Source organism: Schistocerca gregaria, chromosome 1 (genome assembly GCF_023897955.1).
Source record: "Schistocerca gregaria isolate iqSchGreg1 chromosome 1, iqSchGreg1.2, whole genome shotgun sequence".
In the NCBI taxonomy this organism is placed as follows: domain Eukaryota; kingdom Metazoa; phylum Arthropoda; class Insecta; order Orthoptera; family Acrididae; genus Schistocerca; species Schistocerca gregaria.
The window spans coordinates 417221620-417236432 of record NC_064920.1 but is presented as its reverse complement, the minus strand read 5'-3'; positions in this window follow the sequence as shown (position 1 = coordinate 417236432).

The following is a 14813-nucleotide window of genomic DNA, read 5'->3' as shown; positions in this document are numbered from 1 at the left end:
ACAAACGGTGAAAAAAAAAAACTGAATCTATTGAGAGAACTGAAAAATGTAATGAAATGCACAGAAAGAAAACACAGAAAATATCTGGAATGAGAATGTTCCAAGCAATGCCAGTCATGTTTTTAAATAGCTTAAAGAGGTATCATAACACGTAACACAATAGCAACTGCAATTTTTTACCTCCCATTATTAGCCAACTTCAGCTGTTATACCACTGCTAGTGCTTGGATTCATAGTAATTCCATTAGCCCTACATTTCTTCGGGCAGTGTAAAATAGCATATGTCAAGATAAATAAAGAGCTGACGCGTGTTCAGGGCATCTGAACGAACAAAAAGGTTTTCGTTGTATCAGATACGCAGGAGGCTATTTAACTGAATCGGGTGCCTAAACCAACCTGCATACTACATACCATATGTATAGGGTACAATTATAATTTTCCTGAAATTATAAAGGTCAATTGAAAAACAGTTTTTCTTCACGTGTAGCTAGATTATGGTTCCTCATCAATCTCTCTTAAACGCCACTCATCCTGCATAGCCATATAAATCGTTTTCAATCGGCTTTTCACGCCACGGATATTTTAATTATTTAGTTGCTTCATCTGAATTTTAAAGGCTTGTTCCGATGCTCATGCTTTATAAAAGGTCGCCTAAGAAATTAATTTACCATGTGCTACTATCGACTTGCATTCACACAACCCTCAGCAATCTTGAAACTGGTCAAAAAACATGAATCTAAACGGCTTTGCGTCACAGAATTACTTCCCAGTGGATCACGAACACGACTCTAATATTTCACTTTATCACTTTCAGATTTATTATGCTTTAATATTAACTTTCGTCTGTTCATCTGGACCGCAACCCAACCGTAATCACTGACCATAAACTGATTCGATCCAATATATCAAAAGCTGGGTGAGTCTACTTGGGATTCACCGACTATTGGCGCTTAACTGTAACTTGCACAGCCTTCCTGGACATCACTGATGTCACGATAAATGAGCTTCTAATATCCATTGATAATGGTACCCTTACAGCATTTACTACAGTCACATAAAAACTATTACCTTACAACAGTTTTAGCCATTAACTGTAATTACCGATTATCTATATCTACATATAAATGACTACTCTGCAGTTCAAACTTGTGCCTGGCAGAGGGTCTGTCGAACCAGGTTCAGACTATTTCTCTACCTTTCCATTTTCGTTCAGCACTCGAGGGTAATGAATACTTAAATCATTCCGTGGACTCTCTGATTTCTCTTATTTTATTGCTAAGATCATTTTCCCCTATGCAAGTTCGCCACAAATTGCAAATTGCATTTAAATATTAAATAATACCACTCGTACATAAAGTCTTTACGCAGTGTATAATATATAAGAAAGGCAGCTTGCTGTGTCGCAACTGTAGTGCAATTGATAGCGTTCTAAACTATTGACTTGTAATGAAGAAGATATCAGATTTGTGTACACATGCTCCGAAAAAGATTGTTTTAAGCTTTTGTTTCTATAAGATTATGGGTATTTCTTATTCATTTAATAGAAATATTGTCTCAAAAGCCGTTGTTATTTATTATGAATAATGTACACATATCAAAAAAAGTTTTGCATCACCCCAGTTCCCAGAACTCCTAAATATAGATGTTGAATGTGGGTACTGTATCACAGATACAGTCCCTTTGACTGTTCAGAGATGTCAACAAACTCACCAAAAGATGTAAACAACCATGAATGAGCACCACCTATTAGATTGAAGGGGTCCGACAGCCTATCAGTTGTAGTCATTCCACCAGGAAGGAGGTATGCGGCTCATGTTGTCTGTAGTTCAGACGGTCAATACCGCTGTTCGATCGCGTCCACATTGTTACTTTGTGCCAGGAATGGCTCTCAACAATGGAGGTTTCCAGGCATCTCGGAGTGAACCAAAGCGATATAGTTCGGCCATGGAAGAGATACAGAGAAACAGGAACTGTCGATGACATGCCTCGCTCAGACCGCCGAATGGCTACTTCTGCAGTGAATAACCCTACCTACGGATTATGGCTCGGAGGAGCTCTGACAGCGACGCCACCATGTTGAATAATGCTTTTCGTGCAGCCACAGAACGTCGTGTTACGACTCAAACTGTGCGCATTAGGCTTCATGACGCGCAACTTCACTCCCAACATCCATGGCGAGGTCCATCTTTGCAACCACGACACCATGGAGTGCGGTACAGATGGGCCCAACAACATCCCGAATGGACCGCTCAGGACTGGCATCAAGTTCACTTCACCGATGAGTGTCGGATATTCCTTCAACCAAACAGTGGTCGTAGACGTGTCTGAAGGCGACCATGTCAGGATGAACGCCTTAGACACACTGTCCAGCGAGAGCAGCAAGGTGGAGGTTCCCTGCTGTTTTATGGTGGCACTACGTGAGGCCGAAGTACGCCGCTGGTGCCCATGGAAGGCGCCGGAACTTCTGTACGATGTGAATGCCATTCTCAGAGGCATTCGTCTTCATGGATGACAATTCGCGCCCCCATCGTGCACATGTTAGGAATGACTTCCTTCAGGATAACGACATTGCTCGACTTGAGTTTCCAGCAAGTTTTACACACATGAACTCCATCGAACATGCCTGGGATAGACTGAAAAGGTCTGTTGATGGATGACGTGACCCACCAACCACTCTGAGGAATCAACACCGAATCGCCGTTGAGGGGTGGGACAAACTGGACCAACAGTGCCTCGATGAACTTGTGGATAGTACGCCACTACGAATACAGGGGTGCATGAATGCAAGAGGACGTGGTACTGGATGTTCAATTTATCAGTGTGTACAGCAATCTGGACCACCACCTCTGAAGATCTCGCTGTGTGGTGGTCCAACACGCAATGTGTGGTTTTCATGAGCAATAAAAAGGGCGGGAATGATGTTTATGTTGATCTCTATTCCAATTTTCTGTTCAGGTTCCTGAACTCTCAGAACCGAGATGATGCAAAACCACTTTGATGTGTATTTCCGCATTCATAGGTGAAAGTTGGGGGTTTAAAGTTCGTGAAGAGATCACGCCGCAACGAAAAATGCCTTTCAGTCTCTGGGTCCCTAGTTCGATTCCCGTCTGGGTTCGGATTTTCTCCACCCAACTACTGGGTGTTCGTGTTGTCCACATCATTTCATCACCATCACCACTGCGAAAGTCGCTAAATTGGACTGTATAAGAGATTGGGGCTTTGTTCGGGCACTGATGACCGCGCAGTTGTTTGCACCACAAACCAAACAAAGTAAACCTTTCCGTCCCATAACCCCGTTTCCCCTCAATCAGTCAATCAATCAATCAAAGCGCCTTCGTTTTAATGTTTCCACCCCAACTCGCTAGTGATACCTGTGACACTATCTACAGCATTTCGCAATAATAGAAAACGAAGTATGCTCCTTTGAAGTTTTTCAGTGCTTTCTGTCAATCCAATGTGGTTCAGATCGCATACCGCGCAGCAGTGCTCTAGAAGAGGACGGACATTTGTAGGCGCAGTCAATCACTTTAGTAGATCTGTTGCATGTTCTAAGTGTTCACCAATAAAAAGCTTCCACCCTTCCAGCCAACACTGGAACCACAACCCGCTTGCACGGGACCTTTTTGACAACTTGCGTGCATGACTTCGTGGGGTCTGTGCCACATCCGAGCTTTACGATCAGCTCTTACCAACTGAAATCGCGACTCACATGATCAGACCACGATTTTCCAGTCGTCTAGGATCCAACCGATATGGTCACGAGCCCAGGAGAGACGCTGAACGCGTTGTCGTGCTGTTAGAAAACGCTCTCGCGTGGGTCGTCTGCTGCCATAGCCCATTAACGCCAAATTTCTTCGCACTGTCCTAACGGATGCGTTTGTTGTACGTCCCACAGTGTTTTGCGCAATTATTTCACGCAGTGTTGCTTGTCTGTTAGCACTGACAACTGTATACAAACGCCACTGGTCTCGGTCGTTAAGTGAAGGCCGGGGTTAGAGGTAATGCGTAAAATTTAGTATTCTCGGCACGCTGTTGACGCTTTGAGTCTCGGAATATTGAATTGCCTAACGATTTCAAAAGTGGAGTGTCCCATGCTTGCGGCTCCAACAACCATTCTTCGTCCAAAGTTTGTTAATTCTCGTCGTGCGCCCATGATCACGTGGGAAACCTTTTCACTCGAATCATCGGAGTACAAATTACAGCTCCGCCAAGGCTCAGCCCTTTTATACTTTGTGTAAGCAAACTACCGCCATCTGTATATGGGCATACCGCCTTCTCATGATTTTTGTCGCCTCAGTGTATTACATCAGCATACGCTGAAAGGAACTTATTGGTACACAGTCTGGACCAGAAGAGTTGCCTGTCTTAAGTGATTTAAGCTGCTTCGCTACTCCGAGGATATATACTTCTAGGCTACTCATGCTAGCAGTTATTGTTGATATTAATTCTGGAATATTTACTTCGTCTTATTTTTTGAAGGAATTTCGGAACTCCGTTTTTCGTTACTCCGCTTCAGCGGTACTGTGAAATACCAATAAATAATAATTATGATCTCTAAAGACGTCGTAACCGATAAAAGACTAACGTTCCGTCTTCTTGATAACTCCGAGAAAACTGTTCCTCACTGAGATTACCTGAATATCAAGATACGTTCTACACGGGAACCACAAGCCAGTAGCTTAAATCTTGGATGCCATCTGCAAGTTACGGCCATTAATAACCGCACTTGTGACGCGTAAACTTCCGATCATTAAAGAGGGAAATGTCTCTGGGGCGCACTTGAGCTCGGGCACCAACTTCGGGAGCGTGCAGATGGCGAACGGCCGCTTCCCAACTTAGGAGTAAGCGGCATCGCTCAATAGCTGCCGCGGCGCCTCTGTCATAGCTGCACACCGACTTCAGCTCGACCGCAAATCAACTTTCTACTCTCTGTCAGGATCCCGTTTAAGCATACCTTTTATTGCACAACTTCTTTAGATGACGAGGAAGACAATACTTCTCTTCCATCGACAAGTGTGAAAGTGAGGAAGATCTTCACACCTGAGGCAAATGCCTCAACAGAACCTGGTTATTCAGACAGAGAGACAAAACGAAGCAACCAAGGCACCTTAAAGTTGGTGTGACGTGTACGGAGTGTTTGACTATTACAGGTACTGCAACGATTCGTTATTACAGGTCAAAGATATCAGCGTCCTCCAGTGAGTACATGACTGTAGTCCTTTTAAAATTAGTTGCTAGTTGACGTCTCTCACGTCCGCAGTTGGCTGCCGTTCAGTTACAGGCGACACGCAGACACGGCGGGTCGCTTCACAAACGTTGTTAATGTGTAACGCGGAGCAATGTTGGAAGCGGCCGCCGCGAAGTATGACAGAGTTGGGAGATACTCTGTCGACAGCTGATTTCAAATGAGCAGTGACTGAACTACGGCAGATGACGGATTTTGTTGCACTGAACTGAAAATCATGACCTAACGTAACCACAGCCTCGTGTTGTGCAATGTATCCCAGGGAGCGGCAACGAACAGACTGCGGCAGAACTAAAATCGAGAACGCTTTGCTCACGGCTTTTAATGATAAGCTCCACGAGAAAAGGCAAGACAGAAAATTTTTGTAATATGTCTCTTTGCTTAGCCATCTTCCGCAACGAAATTTCAGTTTTAGTGGTTAAAGGAAACTGTAATTCCTCAGCCATTGTTTATCTTAAGCTGTCCTCACAGGGGCTTGACGAGATGACACGTTACCCGCCAGTGAGCACTCATGGTTGCCCCTTGGCTGCAGATTGTAGGCGACTCAAGCAGATTTCATACGAAAAAATAATGAAATGAGAAAAAAAAGAGTAAATAAAAAAGTCAATACTATAATTAAAATGACTTGGCAAAGTATTAGAAACAAAAAAACTATATTAAAACCCATTAGCTGAATAAAAATGGTACCTGAAGTCCTTGGATTAGATTTAGAAAAATGAAAAAAGCACTGCATTAGACGAAATTCGAATCTCCGTCCATCACAGAGCAGATTTGTATGCTGAAAACTACCCTACGCTATTACAATGCACAGTGCTGTTGTATTTATGATGGTGATTTCCCAGCAATGATTAATTGACAGCTTTCAAAAACCAGGCTTCGTGCAACATAGTGCAGAGGTTATCTAATGTAAGCCGATCTCTTTGTTTATCATAAATGTTGCAGAATCGCATCTTGTGCGGAAGGATTAGTAGTGTTTCGTTACAGATGTGTGTGAAAAATGTATGTTACATTAGCATCATATTGTGCCTGTGTGTGTTTTTTTTGGGGGGGGGGGGGGGTGGAGGGTGATGAAATAAAAGGGCCAGACCCAGGACTCGGCATGCAAACACATCAATAAAGAAAGCCCGACAAGGAACTGGAATTGAAGTTATTGTTGTGTCAATTTGGCAATGGCGAACAATTTGGACGTGGCATAGAACACTCTGATTGGAGGAAACCAACTACTATGCGTGAAATGTAAACTATCAAGCAATTTTTATCGGACTTTAGCGTATACCATAAAATCAATGTAAAATACGTGGATTATCTTTTTAAAAGAATGATGTATGACTTACTCTTGTTTCAGCTCTTGTATTTTGCTCCTTGTTCGATTTCTCGAGTGGATGTCCGGAGGAACAGGTTCTGTACTTAATTTTGTAATACACTTAATAATTAGAAATACATTTTATTCCATTCCTTTCTGTAATCATTATGATCTTGTCGTTGCCGGCTCAGGGGGTTCACTGAGCAATTCGCACTAATGCCGAGGCACGGCGCTAGCTGTCAAGCAGTCGCTGCTGTACAGGAAGGGGTCATTGCAATACTGTGGCTGCCGGTCCACATACGCGGGTTCCTGACTGTTACATGGCCCCTTTAACACGACCTTGCACAACCCGTACCACCACTGTTATCAGGACGGGAATCAGGATGGCGAATCATGGCTAGTAGTCATACTTGGATTTACACATAACTTAATTTCTTAGCATAAGGTACCTTCAGATAATTCCCCACAATCTTCAGTACAGTGCAGCAGTTGCTTAGTATAAGTTCTTATTGAAACAAGACGGTTATCAGAACCCAACAAGTATAACCATAAAATGCATAAGAAATCAGTTAAGAAACAAGTAGCAAACACAGTATTCCCGTGGCTTCGCCACACTTAACGAAAGCTTACAACTGACAGTACAGTTCCTATCAGAGTGGGCCAACCACTTAATTGCATTTGATCACTGACTACCGTCACTCCGTCACTCTCAGTGCAGTGTCGGCTGTTGTGTGACACCAGTGTACAACCAGTGATAGCCGACCAGTCCTGATACTAACTTTAGTCTTCGATACTACGCTGTGTATGCGAGGGCGTGTGATTAACCTGACACGTATTCGTGTGAATGGAAACTCTGATGTGTCATACCTTGCCTGGGTTTCATCTTATTTACAGCTAGGTGCTGAAACAAAGGATGTTTGTCTGAACCTGCTGGGTACTGCAACACATTTTCGCCCTATAGAGTGCTATTCACTCAGATTTGCTATTTAGGCAGTAAATGGCTATCTATATACACTTATGGAAAGAAAACTAGTACACGCTTTTAATGTTTCCCATTCACTCATGATTTATTGTTGCAACAGTGCATATCGAGTATACGAATTGATTACATTTACAGATCAATAGTAGAAGCGGTTCTGAAAAAAATGGTTCAAATGGCTCTGAGCACTATGGGACTCAACTGCTGTGGTCATCAGTCCCCTAGAACTTAGAACTACTTAAACCTAACCAACCTAAGGACATCACACACATCCATGCCCGAGGCAGGATTCGAACCTGCGACCGTAGCAGCCGCACGGTTCCGGACTGCGCGCCTAGAACCGCGAGACCACCGCGGCCGGCAAGCGGTTCTGAAGCACAAAGCATTGACCTACAATAGTACACGGTGTAACCTCTGTGGGCGGCAATGCAGACGCTGCCTCTGTTTGATGCGGCCCGCGACGAATTACTCTCAGAGTAGCATTTGCAACTTGTCTTCCTCTATAGTTTTTGCCCTCTACAGCTCCCTCTACTACCATGGAAGTCATTCCCTGAAGTGTTAACAGATGTCCTTTCCTTTCCGAATCTGCGCAGAACCTCCTCATTCGTTACCTTATCACTCCACCTAATTTTCAATATTCGTCTGAAGCACCACATCATCGATTGTCTTCTGTTCTGGTTGTCCCATAGTCCATGTTTCACTACCATACAATACCGTGCTCCAGACGTACATTCTCAGAAATTTCTTCCTCAAATTAAGGCCGATATTTGATATTAGTAGACTTCTCTTGGCCAGGAATGCCATTTTTACCAGCGCTAATCTGCCTTTGATGTCCTCTTTGCTCCGTCCGTAATTGCTTATTTTACTGCCTAGGTAGCAGAATTCCTTAACTGCATCTACTTCGTGACCATCAATCCTGATGTTACGTTTCTCGATGTTCTCATTTCTACTACTTCTCATTACCTTTGTCTTTCTTCGATTTACTCTCAACCCATGCTCTGTACTCATTAAACTGTTCATTCCGTTCAGCAGATCATGTAATTCTCTTTGACTTTCACTCAAGATAGCATCAGCGAATCATATCACTGATGTCATTTCACCTTCAATTTTAATTCCACTCCTGGACCTTTCTCTTATTTCCATAATTGTTCCTTCGATGTACAAATTGAACAGTAGGAACAAAAGACTGCATCCTTGTCTTACATCCTTTTTAATACGAGCACTTCGTTCTTGGTCGTCCACTCTTATTATCCTGTCTTGGCTGTTGTACATATTGTATACGACCCGTCTCTCCCTATACCTTACCCCTACTTTTTCAGAATTTCGAACATCTTGCACCATTTTACATTGTTGAACGCTTTTTCCAGGTAGACAAATCCTATGAACTTGTCGATTTTTCTTTAGTCTTGCTTCCATTATTAACCGCAACGTCAGAATTGCCTCTCTCGTGCCTCTCTCGTACCTTTCCTAAAGCCAAATTGATCGTCATTTAGTGCATCCTCAATTTTCTTTTCCATTCTTCTGTATATTATTCTTGTAAGCAACTTGGATGCATGAGCTGTTAAGCTGATAGTGCGATAATTCTCGCACTTGTGAGCTCTTGCCGTCTTCTGAATTGTGTGGATGATGCTTTTCCGAAAGTCAGATGGTATGTCGCCAGACTCATACATTCTACACACAAACGTGAAAAATCATTTTGTTGCCACTTTCCCCAATGATTTTAGAAATTCCGATGGAATATTATCTATCCCATCTGCCTTACTTGACCTCAAATCCTCCAAAGCTCTTTTAAATTCTGATTCTAATACTGCATCCCATATCTCTTCTAAATCGACTCCTGCCGCGGTGGTCGTGCGGTTCTAGGCGCTCCAGTCCGGAGCCGCGCTCCTGCTACGGTCGCAGGTTCGAATCCTGCCTCGGGCATGGATGTGTGAGATGTCCTTAGGTTAGTTAGGTTTAATTAGTTCTAAGTTCTAGGAGACTGATGACCACAGCAGTTGAGTCCCATAGTGCTCAGAGCCATTTGAACCATTTTTTTAAATCGACTCCTGTTTCTTCTTCTATTACACCAAACAAATCTTCCCTCTCATAGAGGCTTTGAATCTATTCTTTACAGCTACCAGCTCTCTCCTCTGGATTTAACAGGGGAATTCCCGTTGCACTCTTAATGTTATCACTCATGCTTTTAATGTCACCGAAGGTTTCCTGGGTGCTGAATCTGTCCTTCCGACAATCATTTCTTTTTCGATCTCTTCACATTTTTCCTGCAACTATTTCGTCTTAGCTTCCCTACATTTTCTATTTATTTCATTCCTCAGCGACTTGCATTTCTGCATTCTTGAGATTCCCGGAACAGTTTTGTACTGCCTCCTTTCATCGATCAATTGAAGTATTTCTTCTGTTACCCATGGTTCCTTCGCAGTTGCCTTCTTTGTACATATGTTTTATTTCCCAAATTCTTATAGATGTCCACTCTTCTTCAACTGTACTGACTACTGAGCTACTTATGTACTTATGTACTTATAGCCTTAGAGAACTTCAAGCGTATCTCGTCATTTCTTACTACTTCCGTATCCCACTTCTTTGCGTATTGATTCTTCCTGACTAATGTCTTAAACTCTTCATCACTACTATATTGTGATCTGAGTGTATATCTGGGTACACCGTAGAATCCAGTATCTGATTTCGGAACCTCTGTCTGACCTCGACGTAATGTATTTGCAATCTTGCAGGCCTTTTCCATGTACACCTCCTCCTCTTGTGAGTCTTGAACAAAATATTCCCTATTACTAGCTGAAACTTGTTACAGACCTCAGTCAGTCTTTCTCCTCTCTCATTCCTTGTCCCAAACCCATATTCTCCTGTAACCTTTTCTTCTACTCCTTCCCCTGCAACAGCATTCCAGTCCCCCATGAATATTAGATGGTTATCCCCATTTAAATACTGCATTACTCTTTCAATATCCTCATACAGTTTATTTGTCTCTTCATCTACCTTGTATACCTGAACTACCGTTGTTGGTGTTGGTTTGCTTTCGATTCTAATAAGATCAACCCTGTCACTGAACAGTTTACAGTAGCACACTCTCTGTCCTACCTTCCCATTCACAAGGAATCCTTGTCCCGTTATACCATTTTCTGCTGCTGTTGATATTACCCTATACTCATATGACCAGAAATCCTTGTCTTCTTTACACTTCACTTCACTGACCCCTACTGTATCTAGTTTGAGCCTTTCCATTTCCCTTTTCAGATGTTCTAGTTTCCCTATCAAGTTCAAGCTTCTGACATTCCACTCCCCGTCTCGTAGAACGTAATCCTTTCGTTGATTATTCAATATTTTTCCCATGGTAATCTCCCTCTTGACAGTGCCCTTCGAGAGGTCCGAATGGGGGACTATTCCGGACTCTTTTGCCAATGGAGAGATCATCATGACACTTCTTCAATTACAGGCCACATGTCCTGTGGATACACATTACGTGTCTTTAATGCAGTGGTTTCCACTGCCTTCTGCATCCTCATACCGTTGATCATTGCTGATTCTTCCGCCTTTAGGGATAGTTTCCCACCCCAAGGGCAAGGGAGTGCCCTGAACCTCTGTCCGCTCCTCTGCGCTCTTTGACAAGACCGTTTGTTGAATGAGGGTGACTTCTTATGCCGAAAGTCTTCGGCCGCCAATGCTGATTATTAATCAAAATGTAAACAGCGGCGGGACTCGAATCCGGTAACGAATACTTTTTAATTACAAATCAAAGACGCTATCCCTAGACCACGGATTGTACGGGAGTCAAATATCGTAGTGGAATATGTCATACCACACCTTCTGCTTGACCTATTCACCCCCCCCCCCCCCTACTGTAACAGTAGTTGATTGGTTAGTCGTGTGTGTGAGTCACTTCTCGTCCCGTCCTATCCCATACACGCTCGCTTTGAGATCGTGATGTTCAGAGAAGCTGCTGGACGTCTTGCAGTGCACATTGGTTTTCATGGGCAGTGTGTGGGCGAGCATTATTCTGTTGAAACATCACATCATCTTCCTGTCGCAAGAACGGCAAAACACCAAGTAGTGCTAACAACATTTTGCACACACTGCGTGCTGATTAGTAGCCGCTCCAGTGACACCAAAGGAGTTGTAACTTTTCGCTCTTCAGACCACGAGGCCTGAGGTGGGGCCAGTGTGTATTGGACTAATGCACTCTAAGGGACAGTATTCACCAGGCCTAAGTCGCACATGCAGACAACCATCACTTGCACGCAGGCAGAATCTGCTTTGCTGTAAACCCTGCCGTGCATTTCTACCTTCCACGCTGTCCTTTGACGGCACCACACGAGTCATGCATGTCGATGCTGTGACGTGACTGGAAGACGGGTTAGATGTGTGCGTGCCCGTAGTCCCAGTGCTAATGACCGGTTCCCAACAGTTCGTGTTGGCACGTCTGATCTCAGAGCCCTTACGATCTGTCATAGCTGCCCTTGCAATGTCAAGGCGAGAGTCTGTGCTCCGTGGACATTCAGAACCTCCTCTACAGGTGTGAGAATGTTCATGTAACCGACTTGCACTGTTGTACAAACGATGCAGCACGTCCAACTTGTGGAACAATTCTCCGGAAGGACCATCTCGCCAGTCGGTAGGCCGCAATTTGGTAGCTTTCAACCTCGCACAGTTGGCTGTAGGGAACCCGAATGTGAGATACAGGTTGTGCGCTAGTAGCTACGCCTCTACACTGTATGTTGGCGGACATCGTCAAAACCATTGTCAGTGCATCTCCTGGCCCCCAGGCGGCATATATCGTCATCATATCAAAATCGTCATCATCTTTCTACGTGCACAATATTTTTTTCCCTTCTGTATTATTCATTCAACAGGAATTTCTGTTTTATTTGTAGCAGAACCACGAAAATTCCAGTTCCTAGGAATACAAACAAATATGCCACGTAACTGACAAATTATGGTGGCATCAGAGGAAGACAATTCGTTCTGAACGTTCATATGAGCTTATTGGAGAATACATTGATACGAAGCAGGTAGAATCGAATCAAGGAATAAAGAAGCATGCACATGATAATCGTTCTTTGATAATGTTTCTGTTAGACCATAATGCACCTAAAAAGTGATTTAAGTGATATTATTGGTAGAGCACATGTGGTTTAGTCGTAGATTCCACATAGACCTATGGTAAAATGTCCATTCAACACAATCACAATCTTCCATCCCAGTAATGAGTCTAATACTAGGTTCCTCCTCCATATACAGCTGAAATACACAGATCATATACTTCTTTCATGAAGTTACCAACATTGCAATAAATATATGTTCCCTCTATTAAAAACGTTTTTGTTTGCAATTTGCGATCGGTGAGGTAGCATCACCATCCTGAAACGTCTAACTCTACGTGAACAGTCAGCAACATGTAAGCATTATCGGTGTTCTTGTGTATGTGTGGAGGGATAGTGAAGTGAGGATCTATGGATTAACTCGTTTTATTTTCCTGCTTCCAGATGATGAACATCTGAGCTGGCGTACATATCCGTTTTCAGTATATCTCCCACTCAATATGCAAGAGGATGGAAAAATTTAAGCGAAGGAATATTCTGTGATCGATAATTCAACTCAGAAGTGATTGTTGAAAACCGACGGCATTACGGTACAAAGACGCCTACAGAGGGGCATAGGCTGTTTGACAACTCAACATTGATGCAGTCATGTTTGATAGAAATAAAAAAGCACCACAGTGATACTATTTGATCGCAATATCAGTGCAGGTGGCTTCCAGCGAACAATAGTGAGTTTAAACGAAACGGAATCGACTTACATGCAGAAAGACACCTTCAAGAATTTAATATACAGGAGTTTTCCATACAGCACGCACTTTGCCAGAGACTGAGCTGGCAGTCTTATGTTTATAGCTCCTGTGAAACGGTGTGGACCAATTTACAAGAACTTTCGCAGCAATCTCCGAATCCCCTTTGAAGAAGATGTATTTCACTATTTGAGTGCACGCCAGTTCACGGAACAATAAATGACTTTACAACACTTGTTGTAGGCATAAAATTGCAATCTTCTTTGACTGTGTATACAGTATATACCCAGCTATCTACATAAATAAATGAAGCACGTGTATGACGTCTGTGTTCTTCCCTTATCCCACGAAACCTCTTGTATGCTAGTCCAATCATATAGTCTTCGGCATGAGCGGATGGATGAAGCATCCTCTTTACAACGACTTCGTTGTAACTGATTGGTCTAAGAATGATTCGGAAAAACTGAATAATAATAATGGGGCACTACCACCCAGTATTATCAGATCTATTATTGTTGGTCCATCACATTGTTGGAAAACGAATCTCCTCGTGTCCCTATAAAACATCAAGATGGTGCTCACTCAGAGAATGTGTATATATTTTCTAAAACAATGTTTCAGACCAAGCACCAGCTACTTAAGGAAATATTTTCGGGTGTTATGGCATTATAAATAAGAGGTCCCAGCGCCTGAAGGAGTAAAATCTAACACGGTGTTCATATTCAGTGATGTCATAGCTGAAAATCAGGATGAAATGCAAAAATATTTCTGTTTTGGCTGGCATAGAGGTCTTTGATATCTTTTACGTAAGCCTGATGTATCCAAGGATCGCAAAGTAACTGAACCTTAGCATGGCCTTTACATAGGATAATGTGAATTTAAAACACATGTACCAGGCACATGTAGGAACTGACATGACATCCAATGAATTTACAATTTTAAGTAGAGATTGCGGAGGTCATTCACAACATAGCTTCTTAGTTACCGATAACATGAAACAGTTGAATGAAGGTCGATGCTGCCGAAGCTCTCAAGATGTTTTTAAAAGATAGGTGGCACATGGGAATGTATGTAAGTTGTATACCACTCCAAAGTCTGTTTAGTATGTGTCAATATCTCGACAAAACATAAAGTTGTTGAAGCACATAAGGCTATCCAAGAGAAACTGCGACTGCTGAATTTTGGGCATCTGGAAAGAGACCCACCTCTCAGACACACATATAGGCCTGTCACCGAATCTCTGAAATGGCTCTCGAAGGCTTAAGTCACGTCTTGAGCCTGGAATCTCTTTCACTCTAGTAAAATTGATTTCAGTGATGAGGATGAGTCCCGCTTGCCAATGAGCCCCGATGTTCAGCGAAGATGTCTGGAAATGCTCCGGACAGCGGAGGGATACCAACCTAACTGACCTACGCCATACGATCCGACAACCAGAACTGCTGCCTTGGTGCGCTATTTAACTTCATATTAAACACCTTTTGTTGTC